A 25,285-nucleotide genomic window follows, 5' to 3' on the forward strand; every position below is an offset into this window, starting at 1 on the left:
CTGTAAAGCAACATTTGTTGAATATTAATGTATTTTACGTATGCACTAATGAGTGTGTATTATATGTCCCGGTAAAAGAACAGCGTACTGTGCACGTATGTTCAAGTTAAGCAACAACCTCTGACATTTGTGGCATTTAAACCTCATAAAGTATTAACTGCCATTATTAACGGTTGACAGGACATTTCCAACTATTTCTCTTTCTATCAACTTCTAATCCGTAAAGATTTAACATATTTAAGCTATAGTGCGTAGTTTCTGTCTCCCCCATGAGGAATTGTTAGTAATGACAACAAAACGGTCGGTGCATCCACATGATACAAGCCTTCTGTGATTCCCCTACCCCCGAGTTTCTGCGCGCGAAAGTTGCTGGACGCCACAATCTTCTCAACATAGCCATACTGAGAAATACAGAGAAAGTTGTGTGGAGCTGATAGTCTTAATTAGCTTTGTAGCAATGGCTTGAATGTAACGGACGTTCATTAATATCAAAAAGTTACGCACTAAAGCTTTAAAACTTTGAGCACAGAATATCTCATTTTTGTGACATCATCTCGATGGATAGTACATACCCCAGTATGCATCTCCCATTGGGCTAAACCTTGTTGATGCAGGCCAGCTGGAGCCAGGGGAACAACACCCACGTTCATTCATCACGGGCTACATGTGATGAGGGGGTTCTGTTTGAAAGAATGGGCACCAATTTTGCCATGCTATATATCTAATCCTCCGAACATCCATTCATCTATTGCACTTACTGACTGGAATGCCACTCTGCAACAATGGAGCTATACAGCAGCACATGTAGAAAGAAAGGAAGATGTCTTGCACTATCTTGGATTTAACTTTATATTATATTATATTATTATATTATAATTTATCGTAGCCTAAAAGTTAGAGAAATGGGAAGGTTGTCGGTTCAGTACCCGGTGGGGCTTGAGCAGGTGGGCAAGTGACCCCCAAACCTTAACACCTAATGGCTCTCTAGTGGAAAACCCAACAAGTCCTCCAAATTAAATGACAAGCTACGTTGTTTGTCCATGCCCTCTAGAGCGACCTAGCAGTGTTTTCTGATTTGATGCAAGTTTCGACTCCGACCTGCGGCTATTTGATGCATGTCATTCCCCATCTATCTCCAATTTAATGACTTCAGCTGTCCTATAAAATAATTTAGAAACAATGCTAAACCCGTATAAGTTTGAAAACTCCAGGGTTGCGTTGTAGTCTGGACAGGCAGAAACGGAGACCTTCGGAAACGACAACTTATGACGTCAGTCAGTCAGTCTTATGGTTTAGGTAGGCTTACATTTTACATTTTTACAACCTATTTAAGAATCACAAACACACAAAGGGCTTCACCTTGGAGGTCTAATACATTTGCATAAATACATGAAATGTGAGTGCAAGCTAACCCACAATCACACACACGGCTTCTTAAAGGACACTATTCTTAAGTACATATAATGCAGTAAATAAACACAAAAGAATGCACACACACACACACACACACACACACACACATTAACACAGACATTAACACAGACATACGCACACCCAGGTCGTCTGGATGGGCTCTAACGGAGTGCAGGTGAACACAACTTTCCTCCTTGAGGTTCCCTTTGGAATTTCATTACCTGTACTCAATGCTTATCGATCCTGTTATATACACTAGGCCAAGCAGCTGCTAAATTATTCAGTCTGGTTAAATAGGGCTGTTCCATTATTCAGAAGCGTGGCACAGTGTAATTAATATTGTAGAGATATGTGACAGGACGGGTGGCATTTCACTCAGTGGCAGCACATCGCTTGCTCTCTACTTTGGCTTTCTTTACTCTCTCCATGTCTTTGTCTTTGTCTTTTCTCTCTTTATTTGTGCTCTGTCTTTCTCACTTTCTCTTTTCTTTCTTTTTCGAAGAGTTTCTTCCTTTGCACTTTCTCTGTAACTCTGTTTTCTTTTCTTTCTTCCCTCTTTCTGCTCCTTTTCTTTCCTGAATTTCTAATTTACTTTTCTTTGTCTCTCATTTTTCTCTTTCAGCCTCACTTTTCCTCTCTGTCTCTTTATTTCAATCTTGTCCGCCTCCTCCACTCTTCACGGCTTCTAATGGTTGTGTTCAAAAGTTGGTTGTGAGACACAAACGGCATCTGGGGATTTTCTCATCGAGTTGTGTGCGTGTGTGTTAGCGTGCACATTATGGAGTGTCTTGTCTTTTTTTTTGTGACCTATATTCCTCAGCCCCTTCAACAATGACCCATATTGTGCTAATGTTGTTAAGATATGACAGAATACTCAGTTTGGCAGAATATCCAGAATATCTTATCCCCTGCATTGCTGTACATACAGGATATGAGAAAAGCAGAAGAAACGCTTTGTTGCTGCTGCATCTCATATTCATGATGGTGTCCTTGAGCATGATGTTGCTGTATGCAAGCATGCTTTTGAACAACGTGTATAGTAACGGCCATTATAGAAATCCCCCATCCTACTTCTATCCTCAATCTGTCCGTCATTACTACTGCAGCAAAGTACTGCATTGTTAGTGCAGTTGCTTATGGGGCAATACGTTAAATGACAGTTTATTCAAAAGATGTTTTTGAACCATTGACTTCTGTCTCATAACTGCACGCCATTTGTGGAGCAGTTTATACTCTGACAGAGGAGGTTAAATAAAAGTGAATGGTGCAACACAGCTGATAATCTATAATAGCTTCTTCCATTTTGGGCTTTCTAGCTTTCTGATCCCTCAAAGGTGAGCACTGTCACCACCACTACCACTGGCTTGTGGGTCAAATCTGCAGCTCAAAGTTCACCAAAGTTGAACTCAATAAAATAAAATTAGGGCTGATTTACAGGTAAATAAATCAGCTGATTGCGGTGATGTCATTGGAGTAAATTGAGTTTGTCATGAAATTTTAAAGGCTGGTGCGAAATATCGCACCAGCGATACAGGTGTGTGTATAGTGGAGTAGTAGCCCATGAGTGTGTTGTCACCATACACACACGTATGCTGTCACTCACAGCTCTGAATTAAATCAGGCCTTGTCCTCCCCTTCTTCATGCAGCCAATTAGGAGCCATCTCCTCATACTCACATCCACGCTCCTCCTCCACTCTTGTCAAAGTTATTTGACACAACAGGGGAGAGAGGAGACTTCAAAAGACTCTGTTGTCTTGTTTTTTCCTCTCACGTCTCTCTTTCTGAAGCCCAGAGTGAAACTACAGAGGTGCTGGGATGACAACACAGAGAGCTCAAAGGGCCTGACACTTTGTGTTTGTGCAAAAAAGTGAACTGGAGGGATGGTTCATGCTTTTTGTGTGTTTGTATGTTTCGATTCTGTATGTAAACGTACAGTATGTGACACACGCACGCACACACGCACACACACACACACACACACACACACACACACACGCACACACACACACACACACACACAAATGACTAATTAATGAATTCCTATGCTGATGTTTCTCACGTTTGTTACACCACGGACTGAAACTTGCTCTGTTAAATGTGATTAAATACAATAGTTTTGTGTTGGAAGTACACGATTCCTCTCCCATGACCAATTTCACTCTATTTCTTTTTAAATTCATTACACACACTCTGTAAGTATCGAGAGTGGCAGTCAGTGTGTGATTTTGCTTCCCAGAGAAGAATTCTCTGTCCCCCACTTCATAGTTGAAGAGTTATTAAGTAATAATTTCCTTTATTAATCTTTCAAGACAGCGTGGTTAAGGTTATTAAAGTTTTCATCACACAATAAGCAATCAGTTTTGACGTCCTTACAGTTCTTTCCAATTGCTAAAACACAATTTTGCAAACTAGGCTGGTTTTATCAAAATACTCAACACAATTCACAAAACCACAATATATCCTGCAAAATGAAGCACTGCAACCAAAACTACATATAGCGTTATCAGAATCAAACTTTTGCCCCAAATGGCACACACTTCATTCATATTACCAGATTTTTGTCTAACCAACTACACACTGCTGGGCATAATGAAAAACACTCTCATCTTTAGTATGCTTTGCCATAATACTAAAATAGTTCAAATTGTAGAACATTTGTCAGATTGTTCACACACATGCTGTTGAAACATTAATTTATTTTTCACCAAACAAGTCAGTGCAACATATGCACAGCAGATATATTGACATTGGACTGAACAAAAATATGCTCATAACAAACAGTAAACTGAAAAAGAAAATTGCCGAAAGAAGTCTCTCTGTCCAGCCTCTCACATTGTCAGCCCATGGTTGATGACATGATCAACTAAGGTTGCTCTGATTTCATTTGTAGCTGTTGCTGTCTTTGGCCATAGAACTCCTCCACCAAGTCTCTCACCATTCCTCCCCCTCTCATTTTCACCCTCCCTCTTCCTCTTCCTCTCTCTGCAACGTCTTCCATTGTTGTTGTAAAAAAAAAGGTTCTCACCTGTGGTCTTTCATAGTGCTTACTTCTGATTGAAAGTGGTAACAGTTAACCATTGAGGTGAGGTAGGCACTATGTTGGCCAATTAGCTCATGTAGTGTCATTTTGAATGACAGTGTTTTGAAATGGCAAACATGTGACTTGCTGTCAGATTGTTGTGTCTTATGCAGAGAACCGTGTTCAGTGCATTTAAAAAGTGCCGTTTTGAATAGCAAAATGTGTGTTACGCAGAAAATGTGTTTAGACTTTTGGAGACTTGAGAAGAGGTTTTGCTCTCTGTGTGTCAGTTTAAATAATTGTGAAATGCGTGTCATTTTAGTGTGTTAGCAATTGGCAAAAACTGTAATATTGGGTGTTGTGACAGTTAGTGATGCTAGGCTAGGTGGTGGTCAGTGCAGGAAAAGAGCTCCATACTGTAGCTGCGATTTCAATCCAGACATGCTCTATTTGTATTTCCTTTCTGTCTCTTATTTTCTGCTTCTTTCTTTTTACTTTTCACAATTTGTCCTTTCAATGCTTTTCTCTGCCTCTCTTGTTCTCACTACCTCTTCCTTTCTTCGCCAATCTGTCATTGTCTTACTATCCACCCTCCTCAGGGGTTTTGACTCACTGTTCTTAGCTGCAAGTTAATATTTAATCTGCTGTTAAATAACACATTGTTGATGAGTCACTGTCTGTCTTTCAAACACATTGAGTGTATCTGTTTTTTTGTGGCTTAAATAGCAAATTTGAGAAATATTGTCTCTCATCCTGGAAAAAAATGCCTTGGAAAAACATGTCAGCTGCCTTTTCAAGCCATCAGGACCCTCCAGGCACAGTTTCCCTGCCCTGGCTGGGTTCATCAACCATATAAAAAATACACTGGGACATTTGTACTGCTGCAGTATTTGGTGCCTTGCTTCTTTTACTTCATGCACAATGGACACAGTGTTCCTCAGAAGGATAGGTTATGTTTGCAAAAAAGAAAGGTGGACATACAGATTTCCATTTTTACCTTGTGTTTCAACTGGCTGCATATCTAGTCTACGAGCCCCGTTTAGAGGTGATGCCTCGCTCTTACCGTTCATTCTTGTTAGCTACTGTAAGTCATTATCGGATGCATCCTCAGTTGGAAGATAATCCATTGGAATCTTTATTTGCCCTCCGTGTTCTTTTGTCTGTGTGAGATTGCAGGTTGACTGATATATATTACATCAAATACGTCATGGAGGACAGAGGCATTATAATTTATAAAGAGATATAATATGCCAACATGATCTGTTGCACAATCTTCACTCTCACTGAAGTCATTTTTAGGGCAATATTTCTGGCAATCTCTGACAAGATTTCTTTCCAAGTTTAACACATCAGATAATTCTGAACATTCTAGAACCGGGGGATTGTTTTTATTTTACACTGCTTAAGTTCCTCCGGAAATGTACAGCCCATAATTATGTATTTTACCTTGTGTAATTAATGGTATAATTAATGATCACCCTCAAACTGTGTGAAACACAAGACTGGATGAAATTATCAGGTTCTAAAGTTAACTTTCAAATGTTGTAAAAGCCGAATTTCAAGTTTGAGTTGAGAAGAGTGTTGCTGTTTACCTTGTGTTTGTGGCCGATCATAGGTTGCTAGGTATTAAGATACAGCTAAGGCAAAGTGATAATTACAGAGATATTTGCGCTGATTAGGATGCCTGCCAACCAGTCACACTATGAGACTCCTTTGCTCCCATGACAACCCAGTTTCCCCCAACCAGCATTGATGCAAGGTTGATGCATACTACTACTACTACTACTACTATTACTACCACTACTACTACTACTACTACTACTACTACTATTACTACCACTACTACTACTACTACTGCTACTACTGCTGCTACTACTATTGCTACTGCCGCTACCACTACTGCTGCTACTGCTGCTGCTGCCACTGTTACCGCCGCCGCTGCTACTGCCACTGCTACCACTGTTGCTGCCACTGCTGCTGCTACTAATACTGCTAATACTGCTGCTACTGCTGCTACTATTATTACTGCTACTACTACTACTGCTACTATTACTGCCACTGCTACTGCTACTGCTACTGCCATTACTGCCACTGCTGCTACTACTACTACTACTATTACTGCCACTGCTACTACTGCTACTGCTAGTACTGCTGCTACTACTACTACTACTACTACTACTACTACTACTACTACTACTACTACTATTACTACCACTACTACTACTACTACTACTACTACTACTAATACTACTACTACTGCTACTACTATTATTACTACTACTACTACTACTACTACTACTACTAATAATAATAATAATAATAATAATAATAATAATAATAAAACACTGTGGAGTTTGCATGTTTTTCCTGTGTCTGTCGACAGCCCAAATACAGTTTATGTGAACTGGAAATGATCTGCAAGTGTGACTGTGAGTGTAAATGTGTGTGTCTGTATGTGTTAGCCTTGTGATGGATGACCTGTGAAGCATGTACTCTGTCTCTATCCCAATGCATGCTGGGATTGGCTCCAGCCCCTAGCTGGAGCTCTAAACAGGAAAAGTGGTTCAAAATACGGAAGAATGGATTTAACATTGCTTATGTAGTAGGATATTTTACATCTTTTTTTCCTCAACAAACATAAGATAACACTTTCTACTCCAGGTTAACCTGCAGACCCTACTTTTTTATTGACCCGTCTTTGGCCCTGTCAGGTTTAGGCTTGCTGCTCCATTTTCATTTGAGGGCTCATCCAGGGCAGCCCTATAGCTCCTAATCCAACATTGCTGATGGTACTGGGTTTTACGCACGCACGCACGCACGCACGTACGTACGTACGCACGCACACACACACACACACACACACACACACACACACACACACACACACACACACACACACACATACACACATTTTGAGTTTTGCTTTTCAGCAATTCCGATTTTTCACTGAAAACTGAATTATTTAGCTTTCTAAAGTAGGTCTACATTAGATACTGCATAAAATGCATACAGTCAGGAGTAGTGTAGTGTGTGCACCTGTATGTGAGTGTGTGTTCAGTAAGAATTCAAATCTTCTCCTCTTACTCATCAACCAGAATACAAATTCCAAAGCACAGCTCTCATAAAATGATTTCTCTCTCTTGCAGTTATCTCAGCCCATCCTCACCTATAAAACGACCAAATCGGTCGATTATGCAAGAAGCTCATAATGACCAAAATTAAGTTTCTTGTTGGCTGCAACCTCTCATGGCTGTAGTAATTATTGCGAGAGCAAACAAGGAAGTGACGCACAAAGCCAAACCATGTTCCGCGTAAGGAGGGATGGATCAAAACAAATACAGGGCTTTCACTCAGGGGACCGGGATTTCGTGTCCCATGTAAAACCAAAAGTCAACTGTCATTTTGAAATTAAAAGAGTTTTACCTATGAGTTTTACGGACCTTAGTCAGTGACACAATCCCTGATATTTTACTAACCATTTTTACTAACTATTTGTGTTGCCTAAACTTTACTTGTTCTCTCTCACAACATTTACTATGTGTTTAAAACTGCGCCTGTTAAATAGAATGGTCACATGATTAAACCACAACCAGTAAATAAAACGGTCATTTGTGTGGTTTTGGAGTCTGCGCCTCTCCTTCTCATCCCTTCCCTCTCCAGCTCTCTGTTTCTCTCCCAACACAAACTCTGAACATTATGTAAAATAAGTGGGATAACATATGATATTTTAAGAAGGGTTATGTCTGTTGTTAATTATAAACCACTTGACCATGTGGTGATTTCCATAACAGTTGTGCATAGCGAATGTTTTTTGAGCGTATTATCAAGCTGTTTTCAGATGAGACAGACACTTTCTCAAAACAGTTGTTAACATGCATTCCTTCTCCTCCTCCACACACCTTCAGAAACTGTAATGAACGCTTCTCTTTGCCAAATGCACCAGATGTTAGCCCTCTGTACCTCCTAACAATCTTCCATAGTTATCTTACTGGCAGGGAGGGAAAACAGTGTTACATTACACTCTTACCATGTCTAAAAATGTAAATACACTTCTTAAATAGAATAATAATAATAATATTTTTAACTCATCAATTTACCTTAAAGCTACATTGTGTAAGAGTTTCTCCCATCTAGCGGTGAAATTGGATATGACAACCAACTGAATATTACTTTCTAACCTTTCCTCCTACGGCAGCCAAACCCAAAAATAGCTCTCTCCATCGTTTACACGCAGCTGTTCTAGCCACTCCAATATTAACTTTGGTCTTGTTTACTTTGCTTTTAATTCTCTTTTTCGCTTCCCTGGCGAGTAATCTCCCCCTTGCATTTGTCACGGTGCCAATAGGTGTAAGAGGGCGAAATGCGGAGGAATGTCCCTCTTTGACTAATGTATTTTAAAGATGGAGACGCTACATGGCTGCCGTCATTCAAGCAGTCGCTCGTATGTATTCTGAATGATTCTGAATATCAGATTCTACGCTTATGAGAATATTTTGATTAGTTGGTGGAAGTAATTACACATGAATGAGTACATATTTGTGAAAGAACAAAGGGTTTTTTGGTAAAATCAACTCAAAAAATTACACAATGTAGGTTTAAAAGTGTGATAAACACCTGATACAGCTGGCTCTGGTATGCAGTGCATGCTCTTAGATGATTTTTTATATTGCATTTTATGCACATATTACCAATCAGTATTACATCACAAATATTTGTGGTTAAATAGCAAGTAGTGTTTTTTTTATTAAATTGTATTCTGTATTCACTCCCCGTTATTTAAAATCATTTACTATTTCTCCAATTGTCTAAACTCTGAGATCATGATAGTTGACCCCTGTTATGCAAGTATTAATTATTAATTAGTATTAATTAAAGCAGGTGATTAAAATGACAGAAGAATTGTATGAAGCAACTGAATAATTACATAAAATCCATCGGTCTCTTTATACATATTAATCCATCCATTGACAGATTTCTCTATCCATCTTGATGATGCCAGGCCTTCTCTCCACACTGTTGTTGAAACCCACCTTTATTGTGAGCAAGCACTTTAAATTCAATTCTGATAGCAGCTGAAAAAGGCCTGCGTGAAATGAAGTGCAACACATTAATGAAGTACTGTGTATTAATTAGTAAAATGGATCCAGTGGTTCTGTGTGGTTCAGTATATCCGATATCGATATCTGCGGACTGGTTATTCTGACAGGCTCACGGGGAGTTCTGTTTAAGTAAGGAAGTAACTGCTGCCTTGCATGCTTTTTCGTTTTCTTGCTCACTTTCTGTGGTGTCACCATTTAGTCTGCTCTTAATGCTTTATCCCTTTTATCTTTTCTTAGTCTCCCTCTCTACATGATTTACACATCATAGTTGTTTCCATTTGTACCTTTCTTCCTGTGTCACAGTCTTTCTCTGTTAGTTTCAGTTTTCCAATTTCCAATTATATAATATCTTGCCTTTCCATATCTTTATCTCCACTCTACTTGTAAGGATCCCCCAACCTCCTCCTGTCCATACCCACCTCCTCCAGCTCTTACTCTGACCTTTTATTCAAGCGTTTCTTCTCACTTTCTTCATTATTGACATCCTTTCTTAGTACCTCCTTCCTTCCTACCACTTCACCTGGACTGACCGCTATGCATTGTTGGCTGCTCTGCTGCAGTTTCCTTGGAGACGCACACACATGCATGCACACACACACACACACACACATTATTTCTTTTGCTCATATGCACTTCCACTGTGTGTCAAGTCAAGTGTGCCTCTTTTTATCTGGTTCTGTGGATGTGAGTGTGTTTGCATATGAATGTGCACATGTGTGCACCAGGGGCGTCAGACTGGGGGGGTGGGTGCTAGGTACCTCATGTGAGGAGGGCCCACAAAAATACTATGTAAATGGTCCGGAATTTGGTGCTACGCCCCTGGTGTGCGCCATCAAAGTGAGTTGGAGCATTATGGTTGAATAGAATAAGGTCAGGTTGACAGTTAGGCAGGCAGATGATGTGGGGCACATGACCTCCGCCTTGTCTCCACTACTTTTTTGTTTCCTCCTAAATATAGTGCTTTTTTCCTCTGCTCACATTCCTCCCTGTCATTTGAGTGTTTTGTTCTCTGCCTTGTGACTTTCTGTTTATCTCTCCTCTTCTCTGCATCAGAGTATGATCACAAAAGCTCGAGAGTTGAGAGATCATCATGCCTAGCCTGCTCCAAAGAGCTACATTGAATATAATAACCATATGTTGATATGTTACACCTAAGGTGGTTTGTGTGGCATATGCTGTGCAACCACAGAAAGAAACAACACACACACACACACACACACACACACACACATACAATAAAAGATGCAAAACTTTTGCTGCAATTTCTAAGCCCCACCAGCTGTTACTGTCCTCTGTCTGTTTCTCTCTCTCTCTCTCTCTCTCTCTCTCTCTCTCTCTCTCTCTCTCTCTCTCTCTCTCTCTCTTTCTGTTGCTCTCATTGTATTTTGCGGTTTTAACAAATAGCAGATGCTTGTGTTGCTATGGGACACCCAGAGGTTGGTGGGAATAATGGTGTAGTCAGTGTGAAATGCAAATTTCAAACATCAGCCACACTGCAATTCTAAATGAAGGTGTGACTTGTTAATCTCTTGTGCTTCCGTCTCTTCTCTTGTTCCCCTCCTGTCCTGTAAGATAAATTTCTTTCTTGATGATATTAAACACAATGGAGAGTGTATGGAGTGTAAAAACAGGACAGTAGACATAGAGCGGGTAGATACCCTGTCACAGTCAAGAGATGAGCTTGCCCACCAGGGTGCCCCATTAAGCTCAGTCTCACCCTTTTCAAATATTTGAGTGAGGATAACTCGTAGTTGAAGGGGAGATATGTATGTGTGTCTGTAAGATAATATATGATTTGAGACATTTACAAGAAAAGAAAAAAATCATTTTATTTGCTGAAGGTTTCGTCCAGCTAAGATCACACAATTTAAGCAGATCAGAAAAAAAGTCTTGCATCATTGGGTTTTTCAAAACACCCAAACTTTGCTTTAATTAGCTCAAGTAATCTGCCACCCCTGGGCACAAAGCTACTGTGGATTTTAGCAGCACTAAGCTCCACTCAGAGAGGCATGTGTGTGTTGTATGTGTGTGTGTGCGAGTGTGGATTTGTTTGTGTGTACGACTTTGTCTGAACACAACTCTAATCAAGATATCAATATGTGCTGTTGTAACTCTAACTGCATACTGATGTATTGTTCAGTTTCAAAATAGAGGTAATCGAGGATCTTGCTTCCTTTACTTAAGGCTGAATTACATCCATGACTCCCATAGCCAGCAGTATTATTTTACCCGTCAAATTATTTTATGAAAACATACCTAAATATATACATTTAATCTAAGCCAAATGCTCCAATTTGGTCAACCTGAGTCAGTTTTGGCCAATATATGTTCAGATAGCATAACGCTGTCCTCACCACATCATTAACACTGAGAATTGAATGGGGTCTTGGAGGGACAAGCTTTAACCATGATCTTTCAACAATACTCTAGGTCTGTGAACAGGAAATTTGCATTTAGTCCATCTACATGACTTAAAAATTGTCTTGTGTCAGATAAAGGTTAGTCTTCTACACCTTCAATGTACACCAGCGCTGATATAATAAGTTGATTAACAATTAGCCATCAACAGTTCAATCAGGAGAGACCTCATTTTGAGTGAACAATTATTCGTTGACGTGTGCACAATAATGATAAATGTGATTAGACCCAGTCGTGACATCATCAAATTCCCATTGTGATGACATCATATTTAAAGGAGGTATGTAGGATACGCCCTTGATGGAGTCTAGACACTGGTGGTGATGGTGATGACTGAAGAGGATGCTGAGATCTGGATGAATGAGAAGAGGAGCGAGCTCTGGTGAGCTCAGACCTGGGAGCTGGAATTGATGAACTGGAGGTGAACGGGGTGGAGGAGGGTGGTGGCGATTCACGCTGAAATGAGAGCTGACAGCAACTGAGAGGAAAACATTTAAATATTGACAGCAAGAATGTGATTGGCCGATAGAGATTGTGGCTAAACCTGGTTGGTTTAACTAAAAGAGTAAACAGTCCCTAATCAGCTGGTAATGTGAAGCAGGAGAAGAGGGAGAGTGAGGTGAATGAGAATGAGTGAGTAACATAATATCATCTTCCTGGCTGAACTTACACAAAGCTTCATTTATTCAACACATTTTACAGCCATGCATGCTAAATCTGAACATTGACATGTTACATGTAACAAGATCAGAATTGCAATGCTAACATGCAGATGTTAAGCACACAGTTGAGGCTGATGGGTATTCGCAGGTATTTGGTCATAAACCAAAGTCTTGGACACGACGATGGCAATAGATGAAAAGTAGGAGGATCACCAGCATTGGTAAAGAGATTTTGGACTGAGGTAATAGATGTTTTAAAAATTATTCAGAATCTTCATATTCCTAAATGCCCTAATGTATGTATATTGGGGAGCAGATTGGAGAATATGCAAGAAATACCTGTACAACGGATAGTTGCTCTAGCTTTTCTCTCCGAAAAGAGGTGTACTCATGAACTGGAAAACACAGAATTTACACTGCTAAAATAAATATAACTGGTTGAAGGAATTTCTGGACTTGCTTTCTATCGAGAATGCAGCTGCAACCCTTGCAGACTATGATTATGGGCTAGGTGCTCCTTGGACTTTTATTATTAGAGAATATATGAACAATAGAGCAACAACTTGACTGCGTAGTGTTTGTGTTACGTTAATGAGTATTTGTACCCCCCCCCCCATGTGAATGTTATATGTATGTCTTTAAGGTATCTTGTGAATTATGTTTTGTCTTTTTGTTTCAGAAAATGTCCACACAAAAAATTAAGTAGGAGGATCACCAAAGTTATTATATTTGACCCTGAGAGAGTGTGTGTGTAGCTAATTTCATGGCAATCCATCGAACAGTTGTTAAGGCAATCCGTATGGCTATGCAAGACTAAGTCATGCTAGCGCTACAGGAAAAAGCAGCAGGATTTATTCTCTGGGGACTATGAATGTTTAAATTGCATGACAATCCATCCAATAGTATAGATATGTATAGGTTTGAATGATATATAGATAATATATATTTATATATATATATATATTTTAGTTTTCTGGATAACATGGTAGACCGACCAACAGACTGACTGACAGTCAAATAATTAAAGAAATATGAAGTCAGATGGACTGATATCTGAAATACTGGTTAGTTGCATCCCTAGACTACACACATGAAGCTCATGGCCATGTAGCATTATATGTTCTGTCATTGTTATGTTATTATTATGCTCAGATGCTGCTTGAATCACTGGCATCGGAAACAGATGTGGGTAACAGCGTGAGTAATATTGCAGATGTTAACGTCGCTCTAACCACTTCAACTGGCGGTTAACATTGTAGATGTCCTGGAATAACCATTAGTCTTCGAAATGTATCACCTCTCAATTGACACTATAGGTCCACTTGGTCAGGTAAAGATTAGTAGATACTGATACTGATATTTGTTTGGATATCAACACAACCTGTAAGTTATGCTCATAAAAACCAATAAGGCTGTCAGCTGTCTGTGTTTTCTTCGCTCCTCTGCTGTTCCGGGGCCTGTCAATTTCAACACACTGTAGGCCTATATTGGATACGACAGGCTTTGTGAATGGAGCGCTCACAAAGGCAATGCCAGTCACACATTTCTCTTTTTCTCTTCTCTGTCCTTCCCTCCCTTCTCCCTTCTCCCTCTCGCTGCTTGCTCTCCTCTCGTCTCCCTCTCCATCCGTCTCTGCCAAAGATCTGAGCAGTTTTCATCTCTTTGTCGGAGCTCTCCCTCTCTCTCCTCTCTTTATCTTTTCATCCTGGGAAAGCTCAAGTGCGGCAAGCACACTCCTATGGAGGAGGACGAGTCATGTTTGACCATGCTCTACAAACCCCTGATCACTTCACATCACTCCAGTCCTCACAACAGATGCAACCCTTATACTCCCCCACCCGTGACTTGCTGTCTTCTTTTCTGCCTCTTTCTGCCTACATTTCACAGAGCTACTGTAATTTTATTCACGCATTAAATTCACCTGTTTATGTGGCCATGGCTTCGTGTGGCTTTCAGACCTAAGTGCTACAGTGCACATTTGTTCCCTAACAGAAAGAGGTTTGATATAATAAGTAGTGGATTTCCTGACTTAATTGAAATTTTACCTTTCTCTTTGCTGCTTTAGCTAGATATAATGACATTTCTGGAGTTGTTTTTTTTGACCTTTTTGGTATTTCAAGATCTAAGACCAAAATACCAAGGGAGTGCAATAAAATGTAGAACATTATTGGACCTTACGATAGGATCAATGTGAGGCGCGAAAGGGTGTAATTCTTAGGGTTGCTAAAAAAGTTGGAGAAACTAAACAAAATCTTACATGGACAAAGTGGTGATCTTTTGAATTTTCCTCTTTTCTCCCTTTCCTCTTGGATTGCATGCTCTGTGCCTGCCAATAGTCTATATTAAACAATATTTCAAAGAGAAGATCCACTGTCCTTGGATATGAAGCCTGCAGTGCTGCCAGGAAACTGCTGCTCTCACCCTCCCTCTCTCTTTCTTTTCCATTACATTTTTTTTGTTTCTGCACCTCCCTGCCCTTCCAATCTACCCTCTGCTCTCCAATGATCCCCCTTTATTAGCTTTTGCTGTCATCTGATACTTTTGTTGATCGCACAATCTCTTTCTCCACTTACAGTGATTGTGGTGTAAAATACACAGTCACTCACTGACAAACACAGGTACACACGTACGCTAGGTATCACGGCATGTATCACACCCCCTCAAACACACCCTGACATGCCGATTTCATGATCCCCGAAAGACATCCATTGGTGTGGATAAAATAAATGAAAGTTGGATCAAGGCTGTAGTTGTTGGCTTTGGCTGTATGCAGTCAGTACTGTCGGCTAACAGATACGCTCTGTCACATCTGTGGTCATCCACATAGGAAACAATTTGAACATGAAGCAAATACAGACAAACACAGATATACACTAACATAAAGCAGCACAAGCACAGAGACATTCTCACAAACGCACAGATGCATTAGTAGATGAATCATGCAACAAACACTGACAGACAAAATACATCTGAGGAGAGAATGAACACATACTGAATTACTAGACATATGGAGGTTCATTATTTGATATACTGAATAAGTTCTTCTTGGAAAGATTCTTCCTCTCATAGATGTGTTCTATCACTTTTTCTCTGTCAATGTGTCTCTTCTGTTTGCACTCTGCATTAAGCTCCCCTCAGGGAAGTGATGATTGGTGCTTGTGTGTTTGTGTGTGTAATTGATTCATATGCTATTGTTGGCTTATTGTCTTTTCTTCCACCGTGGTCATTTAATCAATACCTCTCGGCGTGTCGTGTGATCAGGTGATATCTGTGTTTTTCACTGTTTTGACCAGGCTGCTTCCTCCCTCTTTCTATTATCACTCTTCGACAGACTAAAGAGCCCCTGTTTTCCATTCCTTAAAGCACCACTTCAGAACTTTAGATCTGGCGCCCCTACAGTTTCAGAGTGTAATTCATTTATACAAACATAAACTGAGGGCGCAAATCGGTGTCCATTTCTGCGGCCATTCGCTATGAGATAGCCAGAGCCAGCTAGCTGCCTGGAGTCACCACAATCCCGTAAACTGCACATGTGCACACAGGTGCATATATCATGTATCTATTCATGTCACAGTTTATGGGACTGTGGTGACTCAAGAGCTAATGTAGTCAGCAATGAGCTATGTTACTTTTTGTGTTGCAAAAACATACATTTAAATAATCAAATGAATTCACTATATTGCCAAGCCCTACAGGTACATACCATTCTCACGTCTGTATGGTAATATGAAACTACAGTCTGCATCCGGTTTGGTTAACTTAGCACAATGATTGAAAATGGGGAAACAGTTGACCTGGCTCTGTCTAAAGGTAACCAAATGCGCCTACAAGCACCTCTAAAGCTTACTATTTAACACGTAATATCTGATTTGTTTTATCTGTACAAAAAACAGTGTAAAGAGGTCTAATGTGGTCTTACGAAGAGATATGTGCTGCACTGTTTCTTTGAATCTGCACTGATCGCCTGTCAACCTCACAGCGATGACAAGACTCCAACAAGTCCCTTTTTATACAGACTGATGTCTGACTATTCCTTTGAAACAGAATAATACAATTGTACAGTGAACATGCAGTTTGTTTGATCAAACTCACCAAGTTGTAAATGCTTTTTCAAATCTTTTTTCCACCTTTCCAAGACAAATTAAACAATGAATACATTCAATGTTGAGCATTTTTGCTCACAAAAATAATTCATAGATCATATAAGCACAACATATTATATATTAGTTATTTCACTCCCAATGGTATCTTATGGTAGCTAACATAATTCTAATCAGCTTAAGTCATAGCATTTTGGACTCACAACATGTTCTTGTGTTTGAATTTACGTTAAGTTACTGGACTTCAGTATTAGAATGTGAATGTTAATGGATATCAGTTATATCAGTATTTCTTCCAGGTTCTTTTTTAACCTTTGAATCTGCCTGAAGGAAAAAGGACAAAAGGGACATTTTATTCAGACGTAGATGGCTCCAAAAACAGAATCAAATTAGAAGAAACAAGGCAGTGAAAAAAAGACAGCTTTCTGGTCTTCATCCAGGCACAGTCTGGGTTTGGAAACCTGCCACTGAATTCAGCACCAATAAAATTCATGTTTGTATGGAAGACACAACACTGGCTAAAAGGTGGTTGTTTCTATTTAGTGGTGTGGGGAAACATTTGGGTGACTTTATAAAAATACACTGGAAAACACAGTGACTCATTGAAGCAGATGTAGAAAAATTAAACTCCTATAGTTAAAACATATATATATCTATTTATTCTTTCATGGTGTGTTTAGGTAAGGGAAACTGCACTAAAGAAAAGATTAGTCCTGTCATTCATAGGGGTCATTTAACAGTTAGGTCAAAAGTTAAATCAATGTCCCAAACGCATTTTGATATGTGGAGCTCGAATCGAGCTAAAATGAAAAGGATGGGGTCATGACATCAACGGTTTGATCTCTCTCCATCCTGTCTGCGGAGAAAAATCCTGATAAAAATGATGAGGCAATGTGAGTCACTCGGGCTCTTGGTCATAAGGCTGTATTTGTGTGTGTGTGTGTATGTGTGTGTGTCTGTGTGTCTGTGTGCCTAGTCTTTCTTTGGGTCAGATGAACATTTCCCTCTATTGCAGTTAATCAATAAAGTCAGTGACTTTTCCCTCAGGTCCCCATTCTCCACTACTCTTATCTCCTTCTCTCTCTTTCCTTTTTCTTTCCTTTCTCCTTGTGATGGCAGGGGAAGGGCCAAAGCATCTAAATGGTCTCTTGTGAATGAAGTGAATTGAGACAGAGCTCATCGGCATGCATGAGCAGCTCCAATAAAGTAACTACGCATATCAATCACGCTCTGCGTATCTTCATGTTCGACCGGATTCATGACCTTCTGTGGGATTCCTCCGGCAAGATACACTATAATGTACATAGAAAAACACACAGTCGTTGAAACATGCACGTATGTACGCTCACATATTAGCAGCACACACACACACACACACACACACACACACACACACACACACTCTCTTTCAACCACAACCACACATGCTGCTCAGCTCTCCGTCAAGCAGTCAGTGTGGTGTGACACCAGCTCTCCTGTCTCATCATTAGTTTTAGTGAGAAATGTCCTGTCCCCTCAACAAAAACAAACATGGCAGGCGGTGACGAATCAATTAATCAGACGAGGCATTTACCGATAGTTATGTTTCACTTACAACTAATGTGCATTGAATGTCTCAGAAAGTTTCCAATAATGCACGGACAACACTTTCAATCAGCATTCCCCGGAACAGTTTTGATCGATGAATCATCAGAGTCAGATAGATTGCTGTCAAAACAGCAGATTTCTATGACTGATGATCATCTTTTACACTAACTGAATTGATGCCCCTCTGGACACACTGTGTCAGTGTTTGTGTTAATAACTACTTCCCATGTTTTTCCTCTGCTACAGCCTTTGGCCTGATTTGGACAGTTGATTCTTGTACGATTTTGTTGCATTTTTTTGGCTCTTATATTTTTGCTGTCGATATACTACTTACGCTACAAAAATGGATTAGTTGTTGCAGCATCATTTAAAATGATGGTAAAACTTAGGATGTGATTTTGTTTCATGACTTTACTGTATTTAAATGTTCTGTATTTTGCACCCTCATATAGACCCTCCACAGAAGCCTACCAGCACATGGCTACCAGTTAAACAACATGAACATGTGAAAATATTTTCCAGTGTAAGAAATGGTATGAGTTTGATTTTAAACAATCTTAAAGTTATCATGCTACAGTAATTGACTCTACCTTAGTCATGGCAATCTTGCTAGTGGATGTTGTGTATATAGTCTGGCTCAACGGATGTACATTGCTTACACATGTGTACATGTACATTGATTACTTATGATTATGATAATTAACGATCATGAACATGTGGGAATGCAACCCCTCTATTTAACCAGAAAAAAATGTTGCTTCCGCGAATATTTGCAAAGGTTACAGTGATTTAATGTCATTTAGTTGGCTCGGTATACTGTCCAGTTTGTTTTCCGATGCTGTGATCTCTGTTGGTATACTATCTGTGCTGGATCTGAGACTAGAGGAGAGAGTGAGTCTGTGTAGCCCACTTGTTTGCACCCTTGTTTTGTTTTTGACTGCAGTGCCCTGTTGAGAAGCCTCTCCGCCCTCTGGCCTAAATGTCAGTCTCTTTTCTTTGGCTGACTACATTTACCTACTTCTTTCTTTGTCTCGTGATTATTACCATCTCCCTCTATTATATATTTATTTAGATATTTCTTTAATTCAACTTAGGTACCCCTTCCCATTGATCTCTTTTCAATTGCTTTATCACATCCCTGGTTAATTTGTCTTTCTGTCCCTACTTCCCGTTCTTAGACTCATTCTTTCTGACTCTCTCCTCTCTCCACCACTACTGTTTGTCTCTCTTTTAACTTAGCTTTCTTCTTCCCTCTTTGTTTTTTGTATTCTCTCTTTTCTGTCACTTTCTTCCCTCTTTCTGTACTTCTCTGCTGTTTTTCTGTCTCCCTCCCCCTTTTCTGCTTTTCCTCTCTCCTTCTCCCGCTTCTCTCTCATCCTTGTCTCTCTCTTGCCTTTCGTCCTCATTTCTCGTTTACATTTCCTTCCTCGTCCTCCTCTCTTTCATGTGTTTCTTTCCTCATCCTCCTCTATTTTGTCTTTCTTTCCTCGTACTCCTCTCTCTCTTGCCTTTCTTTTCACCTCCTCGTCTTCTCTCTTTTGCCTTTCCTGTCTCCTCCTCTCCCTCTCTTTCCCTAGTCGATCAGACAGTTGAAGCAGCCAAGCTGCCAGAGGCGAGAGCAGACAGAGGAGCCGCTCTGTCCGACCTCCCTCCCTCTCCGGAGAGGCAAACTAATGCCGACACGCCAATAAGCAGTGAGGAGACAATTAATCACCATTTATATCAGCTCTCCTCTTTTTGAGTTAGCGCAGCACACCTCTGGAACCAAGCTCTGTCACCCCATATAGTGATTTTAATTTTATCCTTTCGTGGGTTACATTTTCATTGATTGATTGGTAGAGTTTTGCTCCAGTGAACCTGCTGTCTAAAGGTTACAGTTACTTTTAACTTAAAGATTGTTGGTCAAAAGTGAGTTTAACTGACACAATCTGGGAAGTGAATACACATAAGATGTGATCTTCCATTCCACAGCAACTGCTATTAACGTGCTCTTCAGCAAGGCACTTGACCCCCAACTGCTCCACTGGATCTGCTCAGTGCCCAGCAGATGAAGACAGTAATTAGACAAGGCAGTTCCTGTGCGTGGATATTTGTAACTGTATGAATCTGAAGCTGAGTGTTTGCTGAAAAGGAACTCAGACAACCAGTTTTGGTTAATTAAATGTGAGTTATTTTCTTGAATGCCTAAACTAAACCAGTTGAAATATCCCATCTTCTATTTCTTAGTGCACTTGAACTTTTTTCTGCATGATGTTTTCTTCTCCTTATGTAAAGTCAGACACCATGCGCTGCAGAAACAGAGAGACAGTGAGGTTAAGACAAAGGATAGAGAAGGGCATCAGAGCAAGAAGCAGAGAACTTAACGAACAGCCTGTTTAAATGCAGAGAGCTTCTGCAAAAGTACTGCGGCGTACTGTGTGTGTGTAAGTACATGTGTGCACAAACATGCATGTTTTGCGAGTATGTGAGTATTTGCATGCATGCTTATATTTTGCTACTTTGGAGAAGAAATGGCTGTGGTATGCTAAAGAGGTCTTTGAAAGAATAATGAAAAGCCTGAAGGAATGAATGATTGACTGCTCTGTTGAGCTCCTCAAACACAACAGTTAAGTCTCATATTCAAACCGGCATTCACACACATATTTCTACAGTTCTCACACTGAAACTGACACGCACACACTACAATACACACAAACAGAGTAAGGCGTATATGCAGTAGGCATCTGGGAAATAATATGTCCTTGCTTTCTCTTTTCTTCTCCAAACATCCACTTTCAGAAAATAAAAACAAAAGAAATGATAGCTGAGGATAAATATTAAGCAGACATTATTGTAAGTGTGTGTTTTTTAAAATATGATTGTTTGTGCATTTACCTACCCGGGTTAGGAGCAATGCAAAAATGGAAAAGCAAAGGTTTAAAATAGCCACATGTTTGCAACCATGACTAAATCTGACCTACAGTTTTTTTCATGTCTCTTTTTTCTTTACTGTTTCTTGAAAGAGAAAAAAAAATCCTTATCTAGTAAAGGGGCAATGTCGCTAAAATGTACAAATGTAAGTGGACAGGCACACTCGCTATGTACCAATACCTTAAGCTATTAACAGCTCCAGCGTGTTCCATGTGAGAGAACATGCAGCGACAGATTCAGAGCTTCTTTTATTTTCAACTTGATTTCTGGCTCAAGATCGCGCTCTGCATTGTAACGTCTGATCGAGTTGAGGTTTAAGGTGAACAGGCCGCCCACTTCTTTCCTGTCTGTTCAATAATAACAGTCGTAGAACACAGTGGAAATTTGTTTCCCCTGTGAATCGATGCTAATCACATCATTGTGCTTCCCCCCGTCTCTCCATGCCTCTCTCTGGGGTTTCACACTGCTCTCTGGCCTTTTTCTCCTCACCCACTGTTTCTCTCGCTCTGTGCCTGTCTCTCCCCTCCTCGCTCCTGTCTGCCTTAATCATATGGGAGGTGAAGCCATCTGAGGCTACTTGCACGCTAGCCAGCCCTCCTCATGGGTCAGCGCTGTGCAGACTCCGATATTGTAGTTGTCACCAGTGCAGAGATCTCCCATCATGCATCCATCATCCATTATTCCTGGAGTTGCCAACACAGCCTGTTGTGTCTTTAGTGTTATAAAGCAGACCTTAGTATGGAGCTATACGCAATATGGCAGAGGTGGTGGACTGAAGTCGCACGACTTGACTCGAGTCTGACTCAAGTTGCCAATTTGAGGACTTGAGACTTGCTTGACTTACATTGAAAATGTAATTGAATTGAAAATGACTCTAAATGACTTTGACTTGGTATTCAAAACTTGAGACTTGACTTGAGACAGATGATATGAAAGGACTTGGACAACGGCTGGCCCGCGATGGGCAGCGGTGGTTAGATGCGAGAAGAAACCACCGCTGCCTATCGCGGGCCAACCTCCGTGGAGCTCAGCTAGCTTGATGTGAACCTAGCACCTTCACTGGATATATATCTCTGTAATGAAGCTTTTGCTGCAACAGTTTTGTTGCAATATTGAAAATATAACAAGACTTTTCATGACGACAACTGTCTTTTTAAACTGATTTAAATGTGAAAACTGTGGTAGATCTAAGAATTTTGTATGACTCGACTTGACTTGCTTGATTCTCACCACTAGTTTCACTAGTGACTTGAAACTTGCTTGCGACTTGAAGGTTAAAGGAACACGCCGACTTATTTGGACTTTAGCTTATTCACAGTGGCGGTGCCAGAGATTTTCTTTTGCTGGTGCTATGGGGTTGCTCGACGTTTCAGTGAGGGTGCTCTAAAATTTAGAGTTTCCCTTGACACACATGCAAACAATACACACACACGCTCGCAGATACGCACCCACCTCCGCCACAGTTTACTAAGCGAGCAAACGAGAGGGAGAGAGAGGTTGATTTATGTTTTTTAACTAAAGTTGCCGATACAACAGCACCATAAAACTCTGATTAGCCTACCGAACATATTTCAAATACCAGCCAACAAGCCGGGTTTACACAATCATTACTGCAGCTTTCATACAGTAGCTTATATTTGCAGAGAAGTAATGCAGCAGGCCAAATACACCACAGACAGCCAACCACACACATAAACACACATACACGCATCCTCACACAGTATTCATACTTGCACACATGGTAAAAATAATGTAGTCATACCTCTAAATGTGAGGCCATGGTACCCCAAGTGAAGGAGTTCAAGTACCTTGGGGTCTTGAGCTGAGCCAGAAGGCAAAGCTCTCAATCTACCGGTCAGTTTTCGTTCCTACCCTCACCTATGGTCATGAAGGCTGGGTCATGACCGAAAGAACAAGATCCAGGGTACAAGTGGCCACAATGGGTTTCCTCAGGAGGGTGGCTGGCATCTCCCTTAGAGATAGGGTGAGAAGCTCGGAGTAGAGCCATCTGGTAAGGATGCCCCCTGGGCGCCTCCCTAGGGAGGTGTTCCAGGCACATCCAGCGAGGAGGAGGCCCCGGGGAAGACCCAGGACTAGGTGGAGGGATTATATCTCCAACCTGGCCTGGGAACGCCTCGGGATCCCCCAGTCGGAGCTGGTTAATGTGGCTCGGGAAAGGGAAGTTTGGGGTCCCCTGCTGGAGCTGCTACCCCCGCGACCCGATACCGGATAAGCGGACAAAGATGGACGGATATCTGTATGTAACAGATAAAGTGTCCACAGGTTGACGTTTAGGGAGTAAAAAATGACACTTTGCTAATGTTACACTCACTTCGCTAATCCTAACGGCTACCAAATGTTGCGTTGTTCTTCTTCTGTGTAATAAGTTACTGCGGAATTAAGGTCAAAAGTTTAATGTGTGCTGTGCCCATTGGCCGAATAGGATCACCTGTGTTTGCGTCATATTTTTTAGTTTAAAAATAATCGTTTTGTTTTAGTAATGTAACCCCCAAGCTCCTCCCTGGCGCCGCCTAGGCTTACTCACCGTAACCCCCAGAGTTAGATAAGTCCATACATACCCTTCTCATCTCCGTGCGTGTTGTAACTCTTTCCGACGGCTCCACCGGTAGCTTAGCCTAGCACGGCTCCTGAAGGTAATCGGGTCCAACTAGCCTACTGCTCAGAATAAGTGACAAAATAACGCCAACATGTTCCTATTTACATGTTGTGATTTGTATAGTCACAGCGTGTACAAATAATAAGGTCACAGGAGACACAGCCATCTTTTATCCGTATATAAACTGGGAACTATATTCTCAGAAAGGCAAAGCAGTGCTACTTCTGCTACTTGGGCGGAGTGATATGCTTGTAGCAAGTAGAAATGCTTCGCCTTTCTGAGAATATAGTTCCCAGTTTATATACGGTTACAAGATGGCTGTGTCTCATGTGACCTTGTTATTTGTACACTTGTACAAAGTTAAGACTTGAGACTTGCTTGTGACTTGCACATGTGTGACTTACTCCCACCTCTGCAATATGGTGATGTGATTTCAATATGATGGTTTGAGAAGATTTTTCCTTAGTTTTTGGTTATGACAAAACTTAAATAGTGTCATATGCTCTTCCTGAGTCAAATGAACAATACATTTTACTACTCAATGACAAAATCTTCTTTAGTCACTGACACGCATTCCCAAAATACTGTTGAATGTGGGCTGCCCTTGGGGAAAGTTGACAGTGGTAAGAGAAATGTTAAAATAGAACGGTTAAAAACGATGTTCCTAGATCATACTGTCACACAAGTCCACAGAGCAATGATTCAGAGCTTCAGCGATTACAGTTTTTGCCGATTGTTTACACACTGAAATCAAACGTATTACACAATTATCAAAACCTTACACTCAAGGAGCAAAACATTGGCCCAGATGTGCACCACTATTAGCACATTGTCAGCCTCACACTTTTTACCACTACACACAGTGATTTGCAAAACACTAAACACACTTGTATACATTAGACACAGAAGTATATCATGATGTCACTTCCTTGCAATTCCAAAGCACACATGACTGTCAAATTACCACACCTATGAGCCAATCTGTGAAACACAGCCATCAGGTATGCCACACATGATTGCTTAATTGTAGACACACCAATCAGGTTTAAACACTATACAAATGCAACAGGTAAGTCTAGTATTTTCTGTACTGTATTTTCATTTTTTTGTTTGTTGTTTATTTTTTTACTGTAATTGTAACCTCTACTGGATACAGGATTTTATGTTTGTTGTTTGCTGAGCTAACAGTGTTATGCACACTACTGTAGTAGTATGAAAACTTGGACATGTTTTGTTAGCATTCTCAATGTTGACTGATTTGGGTATATGGAGAGAATTATATTTTCCTCAGTCTGCAGCATTGGTCTTGTGTAGTGTTTGGTGAACGTATTGTATATTTGCACTTTCTCTTTGTACTTCATTTACAGTACTCTGATTACTGAGAAGTAGAATCGCTGAACAGCAGTGTGTAACTGGTTCAAACAGAATTAAGTCATATGAAACGTGTGTGTTTCATATG

General features: G+C 40.5%; 1 protein-coding gene across 2 annotated transcripts in view; it reads left to right on the forward strand.

Moving 5' to 3' along the window:
* Positions 1-25,285, forward strand: part of mdga1 (MAM domain containing glycosylphosphatidylinositol anchor 1) — a 208,844-nt gene that overhangs the window by 36,385 nt on the left and 147,174 nt on the right. The gene's annotated exons all lie outside the window — the stretch shown is intronic.

The sequence above is a fragment of the Sander vitreus genome, chromosome 1 (assembly GCF_031162955.1).
Source record: "Sander vitreus isolate 19-12246 chromosome 1, sanVit1, whole genome shotgun sequence".
NCBI lineage: Eukaryota > Metazoa > Chordata > Actinopteri > Perciformes > Percidae > Sander > Sander vitreus.